We start from the raw sequence: 15,941 nt of genomic DNA, 5'->3' as shown, positions 1-15,941 counted from the left end.
GTAATCATCACAGGAGTAGCCAGGGGTTAAAGTCCAAATCCTTTATTGTCTCCTTCAAAGTCTTATCTCCTTCACTTGGGGCTCTGCTAATTTTCTGGAGGCCTTCCTCTCTTCATGGTTCCGTGAGCTTGAACTCCTGCCTCCTTCTCTGCCCTCTGAGTCTCTCCAAATATCCAAAGGTTTGTGCTTCAGCCTCCAGCCACCACAAAGGTGGAAGATGGAATGAATCTGTCTCAGCCTCAGAGAGCTTCTAGTGCCTTTGTCTCTTCTGGCCCCTAGAGCTTCTTGCCTATATGCCCCACACTGAGTATAAACCAATCATTATATCACTAACAAACCATTATTCGTTGTAGGATTAAATAGATGCTAAACCAGATTTAACCATTGTCTCCTCAAATCCACTTAGTACCTTGTTTCAAGTTCTGGCCCATAATATCTCCTTGTAGGATTAAATCAATCATACTGAACCAGGCTAAATTAGATTACTTGTCTCTATCAATTCCACTGACTTAGTACCTTGGAAGAATCCTTTGTTTCAAGTTCAGAGTTCTGGCCCATAACAAGCTTACACTGAGAATCTTATTACTAGATAAACCCCATTCATTTTGATTTTCCATATCCACATTTTTCTGGGACACATTTTCCAATTCTGCTTCAAGGTGAGCTGGGTGGTTAGTTTCCTAAAACTCCCTGGTGGGTCTTTTAGTGGTAAAAATGTCAACTCCATTTTTAGCTATTGCTAAGAAATGCCTAAATTCTGTTGATTACGTTGTTTTTATTAAAGATTAATAAAGATAAAACTAAATGCAATTTCAATGAGGGCTCTAACCTATTTTATAGCATTTGGGTTTATTTGCAAAAAGCTGAAGAACTAGTTTACAGACTCACAACATCACCTGGCAACTTGGAACTTACTTAAATACCAAAGGTAGAGAAATTGCCAAATTGTAAGATTTTTGTGATGTGAAAGGCTTTAGAGATCATTCAGTTCAGTCCCCTCATTTTGCAGATGATGTCACTTAGTACAGAATTGATGCTTGAGTGAATATTAAAAACAAGGTTCTAGGTTGCATCAGATTTCATTATTCTTTTCATATAAGTTTATATTGCATTTAAAAATCTAACAGATAACTTTGTTTTATATACAAATACCTATATAAGAATAGCAAGCCATTTTTAGCCAGTTTGCCTTGAATTCATCAGCTTTTGAGAGAGAAAAAATTACATTTCTCAGCAGATTTATAAATTGCATACACTTCAAGGATTCAAGAAGAAATGCATTGTAGTTGTGGAATCTGTTGACAGGTGAAAGGGAGCCATGTATTTTGAAAACTATCTAAACCCAAAAAACTTTCCAGAGCATTGCAAAGAATGTTTTCATATTGCAATTTGGCATGGTAAATAGATACTTTGTAAAATCCATTGAGCCTTTCCCCTCAATTTCCAACATCATAACTAAACTCCTGGGAGATTATTACAGCATATGATGGTGTTTCAATCCTGTCTCCGAGCTCATATATCTGTTGTTGGCTATATTAACAGTCATTTTAACGAAGCTTGTTAGAAAAGCACAATAATATTTTTATACCCAATATTAGCATGATGGTTTCTTATGTTTTTCCCCTGAAACTATGAGGTTAACAGTGCAAGAAACCACACTCATATGAAGGGGAGGGGAAGTAAACAAATCCAGTATTTATTTAGTATTCTTATGTGTGAGGCACAGTGATAGGTGTTGGGACACTTTAAAGTAAGCAGGAAAATTAGGAGGGACAGTAGAAGGAAGAAGAGAGTTTTATATAGAATATGTTGCTGGAAAGGAAACAGTCACAACTGAGACAAACGTCAATTATAGAGGGCTAATTCTCCTAAAGATGGGATTTAAAAGGAAAGAGAGAAAGGAAGGGTAAGACCTAAAAATTTGGATCTAGGATAAATGTAGAGAGGAAGAACAAAGGAGTGGGATCAAATCACTCCCATTATAATTAAGTTAGGAAGGTTTAATTTATTATCCCCCCATTCTTTTTCTTTGTAAAGGAGAAAGATAGAGTCAAAGTAAGGAAACATTATGTTAGGATATCATGGAAGAGAAAAAACTTAATAATTATTATCATAAATGTAACTGGGATTAATTCACTCATATAATAGAAGAATGTGGAAGAATAGATTAGAAAACCAACAACATATTGTTTATGAGAAATACACTTGAAAAATTAAGGTTCACACAATATAAAAATGAGAGGCTATAGTAGAATCCATTATGTTGTTAGGTAAATCCAAAACAGTAGGATTAGCAATTCCAAGCAAGGAAACAATAAAAACATACATAGTTTAAAAAGCTTGGAAATGATATTATATGTAAAAGGACCATAGTTAAAAAAGCAATATCAATACTAAATATACATGCACTGAATGATATAACATCTAAATATCTAAAGAAAAAGTTAATTAAACTATGAGGAAAAATAGTAGAACAATAATTAATAGAGACTTTAATGTGCCCCTTTCAAATTTAGATAAAACTAACAAAAATATAAAGAAATTGAAAATTTGAATAGAATTTTAGAAAATTAGATAAGATAGCCCTGTATGGATCCACAATCCATTAACTTGTCCATTAGTCTGTAAGCTCTTTGAGGTCAGAGATGATAGTTTACCTTTCTTTATATTTTAGTGCACAGAACATAGTAGACAATAAGTGTTTATTAACTGATTGTTAAATGCTAAATATAAGAGTTTTGTAACCATGAGAGCTTTATAAAAATGAATCATGTAATAGTATATAATCTGTCATACACAAATGCAAAAAAACATAGATCTTTAAAAACAAAAACTGTTTCCTGATCAAAATGTAGTCAGAAAGCAGTCAATAAGCATTTATTTTGAAGACGATTTAGTCAGGCATTCTGCTGTACACAAGAATACAAAGAAAGGCAAAAGCACAGTCCTTTTCTATAAGGAACTCATATTGTAATGGAGAGACAATATAAAAAATTGTTCATACAATATACTTACATAAATAAAAATCATAATCAGGGGAATTTAATAAAGGATTCAGACTTAAATAAAAACTAAGTAATGACCTAGTCAAGAACGACTGAGTCAAAGAACAAAATATAGAAAGAAAGAATAATTCTATTAAAAAAAAAGCTTGAGACAAAAATATAACAAAACTTTTAGGATATGGTCAAAGCTGTCTTTAAGGGTCAATTTATATTCTGCAAACACATTCATGAAGAAAAGAAAAAAGAAAAGATCAATAAAAATTTTCAAAAAACACCAAATTAAAAAACCCAAATAAAAACAAAATAAGAATTCTAAAAATAAAAGAAGAGTTGATGGACTCTCCTGTTGGTGGAGCTGTAAATCAGTTCAACTATTCTGGAAAGCACTTTGGCTTTTACACACAAAAATCATCGAACTATATATACACACTAATCTGGCAATGTCATTATTAATTTTTTTTTTGCTTTTTAAAAATTTTTATTTTTTAATTATTGCTTTTTGTTTACAAGATATATGCATGAGTAATTTTTCAGCATTGACCCTTGCAAAACCTTCTGTTCCAACTTTTCCCCTCCTTCCCCTCCTCTAGATGGCAGGTAGAACAATACATGTTAAATATGTTAAAGTATATATTAAAAAAATAACTATACATATCCATACAGTTATTTGCTGCACAAGAAAAATCAGACTTAGAAATAAGGTAAAAATAACCTGAGAAGGAAATAAAAAATACAAGTGGACAAAAACAGAGGGACATACTCATTTCCCAGAGTTCTTTCGCTGGGTGTAGCTGGTTCTCTTCATTATTGAACAAATGGAACTGATTTGGTTCATCTCATTGTTGAAGAGGTTCATGTCCATCAGAATTGATCATCATATTGTATTGTTATTAAAGTATATAATGACCTGGTCCTGCTCTTTTCACTCAGTATCAGTTCATATAAGTCTCTTCTGAAGTCATTCTGCTGGTTCTTTCTTACAGAACAATAATATTCCATTAATATTCATATACCACAATTTATTCAGCCATTCTCCAACTGATGGGCATCCACTCAGTTTCCAGTTTTCTGCCACTACAAAGAGGGCTGCCACAAACATTCTTGCACATACAAGTCCCTTACCCTCCTTTAATATCTCTTTGGGATATAAGCCCAGTAGTAACACTGCTGGATCAAAGGGCTTGCACAGTTTGATAGCGTTTTGAGCACAATTCCAAATTGCTCTCCAGAATGGTTGGATGAATTCACAATTCCACCAACAATGTATCAGTGTCCCTGTTTTCCCACATCCTCTCCAACATTGAGCATTATCTTTCCCTCTCATTCTAGCCAATCTGACAGGAGTGTAGTGGTATCTCAGAGTTGTCTTAATTTGTATTTTTCTGATTAATAATGACTTGGAGCATCTTTTCATATGGCTAGAAATAGTTTCAATTTCTTTATCTGAAAACTGTCTGTTCATATCCTTTGACCATTTATCAATTGGAGGATGGCTTGATTTCTTATAAATTAGAGTCATATATTTTGAAAATGAGGCATTTATCAGAACCTTTGACCTATAAAAATGTTTTCCCAGTTTATCAGCAATGCCATTATTAGGCATAAACCCCAAATAACTTAAAAAAGAAAAATAAAAGACCTATATTTATAAAAAAAATTTATGGCAGTACTTTAGCAAAGAACTGTAAAGTATGTGTTCATAAATTGGGAAGTGGCTGAACATAGTTGTGAATATAAATTAAATATTGAAATATTACACTCATAAAAAGGTGGATATATTTAATTTTAAAAAGTAGATAAGAAGAATTAAGAGAAACTCAAGGAGTTTTGAATGAATTGGTACAGAATGAAATGAGGAATATCCAGAGAATATTTTATGTGATGACATATACTGTTAAAAAAAAAAAAAAACAGCTTTGAAAGATAACAGAATTCTGATCAACTATGACTTTAGGAAATTATTGGCAAGGCATGCCTTTTTTCTCTTGGCAGAAAAACGATGAACAGGTGAAGAATGAAACATATGATTTCAGATATGGAAAAAAAAAACTTATTTACTTGACTATACTTATTTTTTATGAATGACAGCTTCTATTTCGGAGTGAAAGAATAAGTTAGTAGGTAATGAAATTTTAAAAATTTAAAGGAAAAAGGCAGTAAACCCTTTACAATACATAATTTTGTTGCATTTATTTTTTATTTTTGGCATGCCATTCTTTTCATTTTTATTGTTCTAGTTACTGGATATATTGTTTTCTTGGCTCTGCCTACTTCATTCTGTGTCAGTTCATAGAAATCTTTGCACACTTCTCTGAATTTATCTCATTCATCATTTCTTACAGCACAGTAATATTTAATTAAATTCATTTATCACAGTTTATTTAGCTATTCTCCAAACAATAGACATCTACTTTGGTTTCCAGTTTGTTGCTATCACAAAAAGTCCTGCTCTAAATATTTTGGTGTGTATGGGAACTTTTTTGTTAGGACTGGCCTCCTCAGGTTATAAATGGCTCAAGCTTTTTTTACTAGGAACATCTTGGTTCAGTTTGGTTGCTGTTGAACTAATTGTCTTCCATCTCTAGAAAGGAAACCACCAATTCTTCCTTATTGTATTTCTAGATCTGATTAATAAATTATATTAATAAATTATAAAAAGTAACTCAGGTTCATTTTGTACAACACGTTTATACCAAAAGTGGCCTTTTAGGGAAGAGAAATAATACTCCCAAATCTTTCGTTTTCCTTTCTGAGTAGCCTAAGTTCTGGACAGATACCAGAAAGTCAAAGTCTCTGCCATTTTAAGACCTTGTCATTTCCAGTGTGGTTATTCATTCTCCTTAGCTCTCTCCCTCAAGAACTCCTTGCTCTCTCCCTGGGCTCTGATCAGTGAGCTTCATCTTCCCTTTCAGGTAATTTCTAGCTCATGTCACTGTGTGGGCCCCTTTAAGAGAAGCTTGGTACAGTGTCTGACATTGAGTCACACTTAATAAATGTTGATTGATAGAATTTAAATACTTTTGGGGGCAGCTAGGTGGTGTAGTGGATAGAGCCCCAGCCCTGAAGTCAGGAGAACCTGAATTCAGATCTCAAAACACTTAACACTTCCTAGCTGTGTGACCCTGGGCAAGTCACTTAACCCCAATTGTTTCGGGGGGGGGGGGGGGGAGAGAAGAATGTAAGCTCTTTTAGAGTAAGGACTGTCTTGTTGGCTTCTATTTATGTCCCCAGTGTTCTAGTATGATCCTGAAGAATAATAGACACTTAACAAATGCTTTTAAAAAATTAATTCATTTAAACAATCTATGGAGACATTTGGCTTCTCTCTGGAAAGAGGGAAAGGAAGAAGTCTATCTTTCTTCCTCAATTTGCTCAAGAAGCAGAACCGATTTTGCTGAAATCATGATCCGCTTTGGGGGTCCTCGCTGCCTCAGCTAAGCAGTCATTATATCTACCTGCCCTGGGCTAGATCTCTGCTGGATGTCTTCCATGGCTCTGCACTAGATCTCTAGCCCGCTTCTCGCAGTTGGGAAGGGTTCTCTGGTATCTGCTTGCTTATAATACCTTTCTGCTTCTTCTCCCACAAGGTTCTTCTAATGTCAAGATCAGCAACACTGAACAAGTCTGCCCCCAGGTATAATCCACCGCTGCCAGAGCTTGGAGAATGAAAGGGGAAAGCCATTACTGGGCAGAAGTCTCCTTGGCTTCCAGGCTCTAGAGTAAAGCTTCTGTGGCAGAGTCAAAAAGGTAGAGCTATACTTCTTAAAATTAATATTCTTAAAAAAAATTACAAGTGGTAAAAATCCACCATTTCATTTATAATCATTTTGTTCCCCTTTATAAAGTTTGTAAAATAAAATTTGTTGATTTTTTTTGTTGATGATTAAGTTCCTAATAAAAAATAAAATATATATGACTTTATGTGGTTGCTACTTTTTTGTATTTATGTTATATAGTTGGGCAAATACACAATAAAAATCATTTTGGCAGGGAGGCTACTAATAATTAGAAGGATCAGGGTAGCCTTCCTATGGGAGGTAGAGCTTTCAAGGAAGCTGGGGATGATAGAAGGTATAGGTAAAGATGCAATATATTCTTATCAGTCAAGGAAGGAGCTTTTCTAAGTGCTTACTTTGTACTAAGAACTCTGCTAAGCTACAAAGATGTGCTAGAATACAAAGGCAAAAGGCTTACATTCATTCGGGGAGACAAATAGGTACATACAGAGCTGTAACCACTTTGGTTCACACCAGGTTTTGCCTCACGGTTTGAAAGGCTACCTATAAAGGCCTAAGGTGTAACAATCCTTGCCGGGGAAGCAAAGTTCTGAAACATATTGATGATTTTTTATGATGCCTCTGATCAGAGAGAGAAAAACTCTGAGTCCTATGTCAAGGAAGGTCCCTGTTTCCTAGGTGGCTCCCCAAGCTGTCCAGAGTCCTCAAACCACAAACAAAAGGATGCACAAAAATGAAAAGAATGGGGTCAGGCAGAGATGCTCATGAGAAATAAGATCAGATGACTTTAACAGCAAAAAAAGTATAGAAAATGTAGTGACGTCCGTCTTAAGCAGTAGAAAGGGACATCTGTCATCAGTTCCTTCATATCTTGGTCCCCCTTCCTCTCAGAATGCAGGAGATGTTTTTTAAAAGAGTGGGGAGAGGGGAAAGGAGAACTAGTCTCATATTTTGGTACTTGATCTTTTTCTTCTCCAGGGTCCAAAAGGAAGCATGGGCTTGAGGAGAGGAACTACACAGGTCTCCGACAGGCTGGGGCAGTGGGGAAAGGGAAGGGAAGCATTGCACCCTGTTCTCTTGGTGAGTCCCAGCCCATTCTCTCAAGTAACTCTTAAAGCTGCCCTTCAGGCCTGATCCCATATTAGCTTCCTCGCTGCCCAAGCTGGGGAGGAATATAATTGTTGGGGACATTGACTCCTTAGTAAAATCACAAGCCCAAGCCACACCAGAAGGCCTGTTATATTATTATAAGTGTGTGTGTGTGTGTGTGTGTGTGTGTGTGTGTGTGTGTTCAACTGGACTAAACAGACTTTTAACCTGTGGATGGCCAAAGCCAAAGCCAGCAGCCTAGAGGCTAGGGAGAGCCAGGAACAAATCTTCGGGAGTTTAATTTCAAAGTGAGCTCACAAGCTAGAAGCAGTGCTGGAGCCCCACTACTAGTGAAGGGGACAGCTCTGGTGTGGCTAAACCTTAATACTTAGACCAGTGGCTATGCAGTGAGCTAAAGCCCTAACAATGAGGGATAACAGCCACAATGATACAAGTTTGATTCATAGCAGGACTTCATGACCGAAACAGGTCCAAGGGAGAGATCATCCAGAGGGTGAGTGCAAAGGATGATTGTTATGTCAATTGTTTATTATTATTATTAATGTTATTGTTAAGCTCAAAGCACAGACTGCTTGCTGAGCTTTTGCTCTAGAAAACAGGGTATTTCTTAATATTTTGACAATTCCCCCTTTTAGCCAAAGGGAAGAGATCGAAAGTATCCCAACCTTCTGACCAATAAAGGAAATAAGCCAAAATGTCATGAAAGGCCAGTTGGGCCAGAACAAGATGGTGACCAAGGGCATTTTGAGGAGACCTACCAGGAAAGTATGCCCCAGATAGCATTGCTAACCATTGTTTGCTTGCCTAGGAGAAAAGAGAGGGAGACCATGAATGTAGGGGGAGAAAATGCCATTGCATGTTGAAATGGGGTCTTGGTGGTTAGGCACATAACAAAAGGGAAGAGGAAAAAACCCAACAAAGACTGTATACTCAGACCTTTTCCGGAATCTTGGGACAGTTGTCTCATCTGGATGTTGGCTGTTCTGGGCCTCTACTAGAGGAATCTTGAGGTCCTGGAGGATGAGGTTCCTGTCATCCAGTCTAGGGCAGGGGCTCTCTTCTGATGATCCAGGAGTCCGTAAGTTTGGCAGCTTTGGGAGAGTCAGAAGGACCTGGTAGAACCTATTAGAGAAAAAAGATTCAGCTTTGAATCTGAGGTTCTGCTCAGTATAACGTGGGTCCTTGGTTGAGTCTTTAAACAGCACATAGAGATGATCCAGTTTCCCAGACACACAGAGTTGGATTCAAACAATGCAATAAAGTTTTTTCTCATAATTGCCTAATTACATTAAATCAGGTACAGGTTGGGGCAGCTAGATGGCACAGTGGATAGAACATTGAAGTCAGGAGGACCCGAGTTCAAATCTGACCCTCTGACACTTAATGCTTCCTAGCTGTGTGGTTCTGGGCAAGTCAGTTAATCCTAATTGTCTCAGAAAAAAAAAAATCAAAATTAGTTACAGGTCAAACTATTTAGAGGTCTCACAATGGACTAGTTCTGAGAAAGATTTACATGTTACCAAAGTAATCAAGAAAACTTCAACGCAACTAAAATCATCTTGTGTTCTAGTGACCCATTCTAGTGACACATTTTGAGTCCCAGATGTTTCATGTAGTAATCTGGTCCTTAGATATCTTTCCTTGGACAACATGCTTATTCTTAGGACAGCTCTGAAAGGGGCTCCCTGAGTCCAAATTTAGAGTTTCCTAGATAATTCTGCTAGTAATATCATTTAAATTGGATTCTCCAATTTTGAAACTTCAGAGAAATTCAGTTCACATACCATTTGTTGTTTCTATCCTTATGTATATTCTGTACCTGATAAAAGAATTTTTAAAAAAGTTTATGAGGATCCAACCCTAAAATGAGTTCTTCTACTTTCTAAAATTATCAGTCAGATACTTTAATAATGCGAATATAATTTTACTTTCTTTCCTATTATCCTTACAATTTATGTGTAAAATCCAATTTTTAGAAATGATTAAAACATGCTCAAAGCCTGAATTTCCATGATAAACATATTTTTACAAAACAATCATATACATCAATAGTTTTTAGAAAACTTTTTCTTTCTCAGAGAAAACAATCCAATCTTGTTGCTTTTCTCAAAATTTATTGCTCTATTTAATTATAAAACTTTCACATTAATTTTTGTCTTAATGGGGGGCAGCTAGGTGGCGCAGTGGATAGAGCACCATCCCTGAATTCAGGAGGACCCGAGTTCAAATCTGATCTCAGACACTTAACCCTTTCTATCTGTGTGACCCTGGGCAAGTCACTTAGCCTAGCCCCAGGAGGGGAAATTTTTTTTTGTCTTATTTTATTTAATCACTTCCCTTTTGGGAGAATATCATCCCTACATTTTAATTTGACCATAAGTATAGGTTAAAGTTGTAAGATGTTCATACTTATATCCTATTATAGGACCTCAGTGATATTCCAATATCAGCCTATTGTTTTATAGATTTAGTACTGTACTTACAATACTTTTTGATTATAGAAATTTGCTATAAAAAAGAGGGACATAGTTATAACAATGTCATATATCATAACAGAGGAAAAATATCTCCTTAACTCTGTTTGATTCCTGGCATGAGTTATATCTGAGAGTCAGATGTGTAGTCACAGGGTGTCAAAAGCAAGACTCAAGGTTAACTGGATAGAAATTTTCTTCTTCTTCTTTTTTTTTTTTTTTTTTTTTTTTTTTTTTTTGAGGCTGGGGTTAAGTGACTTGCCCAGGGTCACACAGATAGGAAGTGTTAAGTGTCTGAGACCAGATTTGAACTCTGGTCCTCCTGAATTCAAGGCTGGTTGGTGCTCTATCCACTGCGCCACCTAGCTGCCCCAGGAATTTTCTTCTAAGAAAGGAAATAGTGCAATGGAGAAATAGAGTCAAGAATATCCTATCCATGCTAAGGTCATCCACAACTTTTCCCAGGTGCAGATATCCACCTTTAGCAGTTCCTAAACTGCAACACATGTCATTTTCCATTATTTGTTTCATAACAATTCAAATAACTATCCCTATAATCAAACTTCAAAACAATCGTAAATTATAGTCACAGGAATTTTTGCCTTAAATAGCAAAATTTTATTAACCACAAGTTAATATCTTTCCTGATGTTTCCCTAACAGTTAACATTTCATTTATTCTACACTCATACATTAAAACTAATTATATTCTGGGACTTCAGACACGGCAAATACTTGATAGTTGACTCATCATTATTATGCTGAAACTATCTTTAAACCATCATGGACAATTTTAGGATAGCTAAGAATTTTCAATTTACCCTGGGAAGTGGGTACCATTATTATTATTATTATTATTATTATTATTATTATTATTTTACAAATCAGGAAACTGGAGCAAACAGGGATAAGATAATTTGCCAAAGATTATACAGCTAATAAATTTCTGCAACCAGAATGTCATTTAAGTTTCCCTACATTTTCCCAGCATTCTCTTCAACACCTATATTTGGGAATCTAATCTGGTAATTTTGAATACTAGGAGCTTCACAGTGAAAAGAACTAAACCTTCCTTCACAGCCTCTATGTAACAGCGCTGTTAGTTGTCCTTGAGGAAATGAAATACATATGGACCAATAATGCCTTGAATTAACCGCAGTTTTATCCGAATGTCAGCTTGTAGAGAGTAGGTGTACAGCAACATAAAAATAAGCTTTAAAGAGAGAAGCTCTGGAATAGATACTGACTGGCCCTGGGGGAGAAAAACTATCACCACCATCATTTTCAGCAAACAAAAAAACAACCATTCAGCCCCTATTTGTAGCAGTGGTGATTGTCTTGTTCCCCAGAAGTTCCTCCTATTTTTGTTTCTTGGTCATCCCATGGAGGAACTCAGGCCTGTCCTAAGCACCTTGCTCTTTTCTCATTTCCTAAGAGATTTTAGCTCCCCTTTCCTTCTAGGATGAAGCCCAGGAGCCACTGTCTTTTCAAGTATAGAGATGATCCCATGGCTCCCCAAGGCTTGTCCCTAGTGCATGGGGACTTTGTATTTGGCTATAGATTCTCATCTACAGTTAACCTGATACAGTTGGACCATTGGTTCCTAGACTTATTATACTTTATTATTCTTCATACACTCTTTGGTCTTTATACACTTTATGCTCAAACTCGCCTTATTACTGTTACTTATACATGACACTACATCTTCTGTCTTTACACTGTCTGTCCACCAATTTTCTATATATATATTCCTACCTTTTCTCTGCCTCTCAGAATACATAGGTGCCATCAAAACGCAACTCAAGTGCTACCTTCTTTATTAAAACTTTCCTGACCTGTTCAGCTGCTAGAGCCTCTACTCCCATATATGATATTTTGCATCCTATATGATTACGCATGTGTATACCCAGAGTTTAACATGGTTTCTGTCACAAAATAGGTACTTAAAATATGTTTGCCGATTGACAGAAAGGTAAGTTGGAGCTAGACTGTGAAAAGCCTTAAATGAGAGAGGAGTTAAATTTTTCTTCTCTAAGTAATAGGGAAGCACCAGAGGTTACTCAGTAAGGTGGTGACATGGTCAGAGCATAATCTTAGCAAAATCAGTTTGATAGCTGTGGGAAGGATAGATTGATAGTCAATAAACTCCAATTAGGGAACATTTATAATAATCTAAGTGAAAGGGAGACAACATAGTGTTCTCACTCTTTGTTGTCGTTTGCTTTCATTTGATTTTTTCTCATTTTTTCCTTTTTGATCTGATTTTTCTTGTGAAGCCAGATAATTGTATAAACATGTATGCATATATTGGATTTGACATATATTTTTTTTTACCATGTTTAACATATATTGGATTACTTGCCAACAAGGGGAAGGGGTGGGGGGAAAAGGGGAAAATTGGAACACAAGGTTTTGCAAGGGACAATGTTGAAAAATTATCCATGTTTATGTTTTGAAAATAAAAAGCTTTAAATAAACAAAGAAAGGGAATGAACTGGGTTTTCTAGGTGTGAGTGGAGAGATACAGATGAATAAAGAGATGCAAAATTTGGCAACTGACTGAATATGTAGGGTAAGAACAAGGAGTAGAGAATAGTTAGGTTACAAATCTGGGAAACAAGAAGGTTAGTGGTACTCTGGAAAAGTATATGAGAGAGATGGATTTAAGGAGAATGAATGAGTTCTGCTTTGAACTTCCTACACAGCATCAAGTCCTTACATCCCATTGTCCACTGGCTGCACTCATTTTGGCCTTTGACTTCTCCCTCATGTCCTCTGTGCCGGGTGCCTTCTCTTCCTTACCCTCTCAGCTTTCTTTTGTGCATTATTACTGTGATTACTTGTCCCATTGGATTGTAAGCTCCTTGAAAACAGGGGCTGTCATTCATTTTTATATTTATATATTTGTATATTTGTATCCCCAGAACCCAGGTACATAATCATCACTTAATACATGTTTATTTTTTTTTATTTTAATTTTTTTCTGAAGCTGGGGTTAAGTGACTTGCCCAGGGTCACACAGCTAGGACGTGTTAAGTGTCTGAGGCCAGATTTGAACTCCGTCCTCCTGAATTCAGGGCTGGTGCTCTCTCCACTGCGCCACCTAGCTGCCCCTAATACATGTTTATTGACTATCAAGTTTGAAATGTCCAAGAGGCAATTGGCAATGCAGAATGAGCACCCATGAGGGAAAATAGCGTCTAATATTTAGATCTGAGGATCATCTACATTAAAAAGTATCATGAAATCCATGTGGACTATTAGGTCACCAACTAAAAGAGAAAAAAAAAAAAAGAGGATGTAGGACAAAGTCTTGGAGGCACCCCCACAGCTAAGAGTATTATATGAATGAAGATCCAACGAGAAGACTGAAAAGGATGATCAGGCAGGTAGGAAAGCCAAGAGAGATGCCAGGAAAACTCAGAGAAGGATTCAATAACCTGGAGAGAAAAAAGGGAGGGCAATAATGTTAAATGCTGAAGAGTTGGAGGCGATTAGATTTGACAATTAAGAGATAATCAGTAATTTTGGAGAAACAATTTCCGTTAAGTGATAACTAAGGAAGCTAGATCTGATTTGAGTGAGAGGAGAGGAGGAAGGGGAGACTGAGGCAATGATTTTAAAGAGCTTTTTCTGGGAAGAAGGATGAAGAAGGTATAAGATGATAACTTGAGGTGATGGCAGGGTCTGAGAAGATTTTTTTCAAGATAGTGGTGACTTGTATAAGTTGGTAAGCGGTAGAGAAGGAATAATCACATAGAGAAAGATTGTAAATTCTAAAAGGGGCAAGAATTGTGGACATGGAATAGAACAAATCCCAAAGCACAGAGAAGAGAGATGTAATGTTATGTCCTGAGAACAGTAAGGAGGTCAAATTAACTGGATTTTTGTGAAGGAAGATGATGTGCCTGTAAAGGTCTGTAGAAACTTGTGAAGGGCTTCTGTGGCAAAAAAAAAAAAAAAAAAAAAAAAAAAAAAAGGAATTATTTTAGAGAGGGCAGGGAGTCACTAGATATTCTCGAATGAGGGAACGACTTAGTCGGACCAAATGAACAACAGAATGGAGACATTAAGAACTGGAAGCAGAGGCTATTGCAGTTGTCCTCAGTCTCATTTACAACATCTTCAGCCAAGTTGTGTTTGTTAATCACGAAAAGCCCCCAAAGCTCCATCCTGAGTCCTCTTGTGTCCTTTATGGTTTTGCTTGGTGATTTGAGTGCCATCTCTTTGCAATTGATTCTCAGATCTTTTACTTTTATGCCCAACTGGACTCCCCCAGTCCTCCCTTCTTTCCAAGTCCCTATTGCTTTGGAGGGCATCCCCACTCTCCCAGTCACCAGGAAAACCATGGATTCCAAACCAGGCTCCCAATGTAGGGATCTCTCTGGACTCATCACGCTCTTCCATCCTCTTGTCCAAGTCCTGTTAATTCTACCTTTCCAACATCTCTCCCAAACGCTCTCTTCTCTCCAAAAACACCGCTGTCCCTATCCTGGCTCAGACCTGCTTGACCTGATGCTTAGGTTAGTGCGACAGTCTGCTAGCCAGGTAGCTTTGCCTGTCCTGGTCCACCCTTCACTTAGCTGTGGGAGTGATCTTAAAGCACAGGATGAACTGTGACACTCTCCCATTCAGTAAGCTCCAGGCTAAAATGTAATTCCTATCTGATTTTAATGTGTTGATGTATTCATAAAAAAAAAAAAACATAAACCTGTTTGGTTTTCTAAGTCGATATGTGGTTCACAGGGATCCTTATTTCTTGATTGAGGTTCTCCCCACCTCCATTTCTTTTTGAGTTTGATAGCACTTTGTGAAGAATCTTGCCAACTGTATCCTCTGCAATAGATGTTAGCAAACATATAGTGGTTTTAAATGTATTACTATATGAAGCACTTAATCAATAAATTTATATAAAGCAATTCATAACAGTTCATATAGAATTTATAAACTTAAAAATTAATAAATTATCATAAATTCACATATAAAAATCTAAAAAAAACAAGGGTTCTATTCTATTTCCAAAATTTAGCACAGTGTCTGACACATTGTAGGTTCTTGATAAATGTTTATCAATTGATTGGTTGGCTGATCTTATCCCTTTTGAAATTAATATCTGCTTTTTCAGCTAATACTCTAGCAACTACCTGACAGTAGTGGACTCTCATATACCATGTTAATTATTTATAGCTCTTTTTGATGATAACAGTCTGAATTAATAGACTATTACAAGTATTATTATGTAGGAACACATAATGATCAACAAAAACAATTTAGTAATTGTGATCATTCTTGGATGTGAGTTTAAAATATTATAAATATTTTGGGTATTATTATTGCTTTATCATATTAATTTTCCTTTTAGTTTTCTTCTACTTTTATTCAGAGGATGAATTCTTTAAATAGGAAATTGAATCTTAATTTTTAAAATGAAAGTCAAATGATTATATACTTATCAGAAATTTGCATTGCCAGCATGGAAATAGCACTTGACAAAAAGCCAAGAGACCAAATATGGTCTCTGCCATCTAACGGGGGAATATGATAACTACGAATAAATATAAGCTTATTAATCTGCAATGAACTAGGGTAGGATGGCGGGAATAAAAAAATTTCCAG

At 36.2% G+C, this 15,941-nt stretch overlaps 2 long non-coding RNA genes across 9 annotated transcripts in view; one reads left to right on the top strand and one right to left on the bottom strand.

Moving 5' to 3' along the window:
- The window catches only part of LOC141541660 (uncharacterized), a 91,514-nt gene that overhangs the window by 47,300 nt on the left and 28,273 nt on the right, over nt 1-15,941 (top strand). For all 8 annotated transcript variants that reach the window (XR_012481867.1, XR_012481865.1, XR_012481868.1 and 5 more), the window contains 2 exons: nt 6,593-6,752; nt 7,721-7,822. This is a non-coding gene — a long non-coding RNA (uncharacterized LOC141541660). The remainder of the gene's footprint in view (nt 1-6,592; nt 6,753-7,720; nt 7,823-15,941) is intronic.
- LOC141541661 (uncharacterized) overlaps nt 6,323-15,941 on the bottom strand; it is a 56,067-nt gene continuing 46,448 nt past the window's right edge. The window contains exons 2-3 of the long non-coding RNA XR_012481870.1: nt 8,789-8,974; nt 6,323-6,661 (exon numbers count right to left, since the gene is read on the bottom strand). This is a non-coding gene — a long non-coding RNA (uncharacterized LOC141541661). The remainder of the gene's footprint in view (nt 6,662-8,788; nt 8,975-15,941) is intronic.

This window comes from Sminthopsis crassicaudata, chromosome 4 (genome assembly GCF_048593235.1).
Source record: "Sminthopsis crassicaudata isolate SCR6 chromosome 4, ASM4859323v1, whole genome shotgun sequence".
Taxonomy (NCBI): Eukaryota; Metazoa; Chordata; class Mammalia; order Dasyuromorphia; family Dasyuridae; genus Sminthopsis; species Sminthopsis crassicaudata.
Note: the sequence above shows the minus strand (reverse complement) of the source record. Positions and strands in the feature narration are given on the sequence as shown.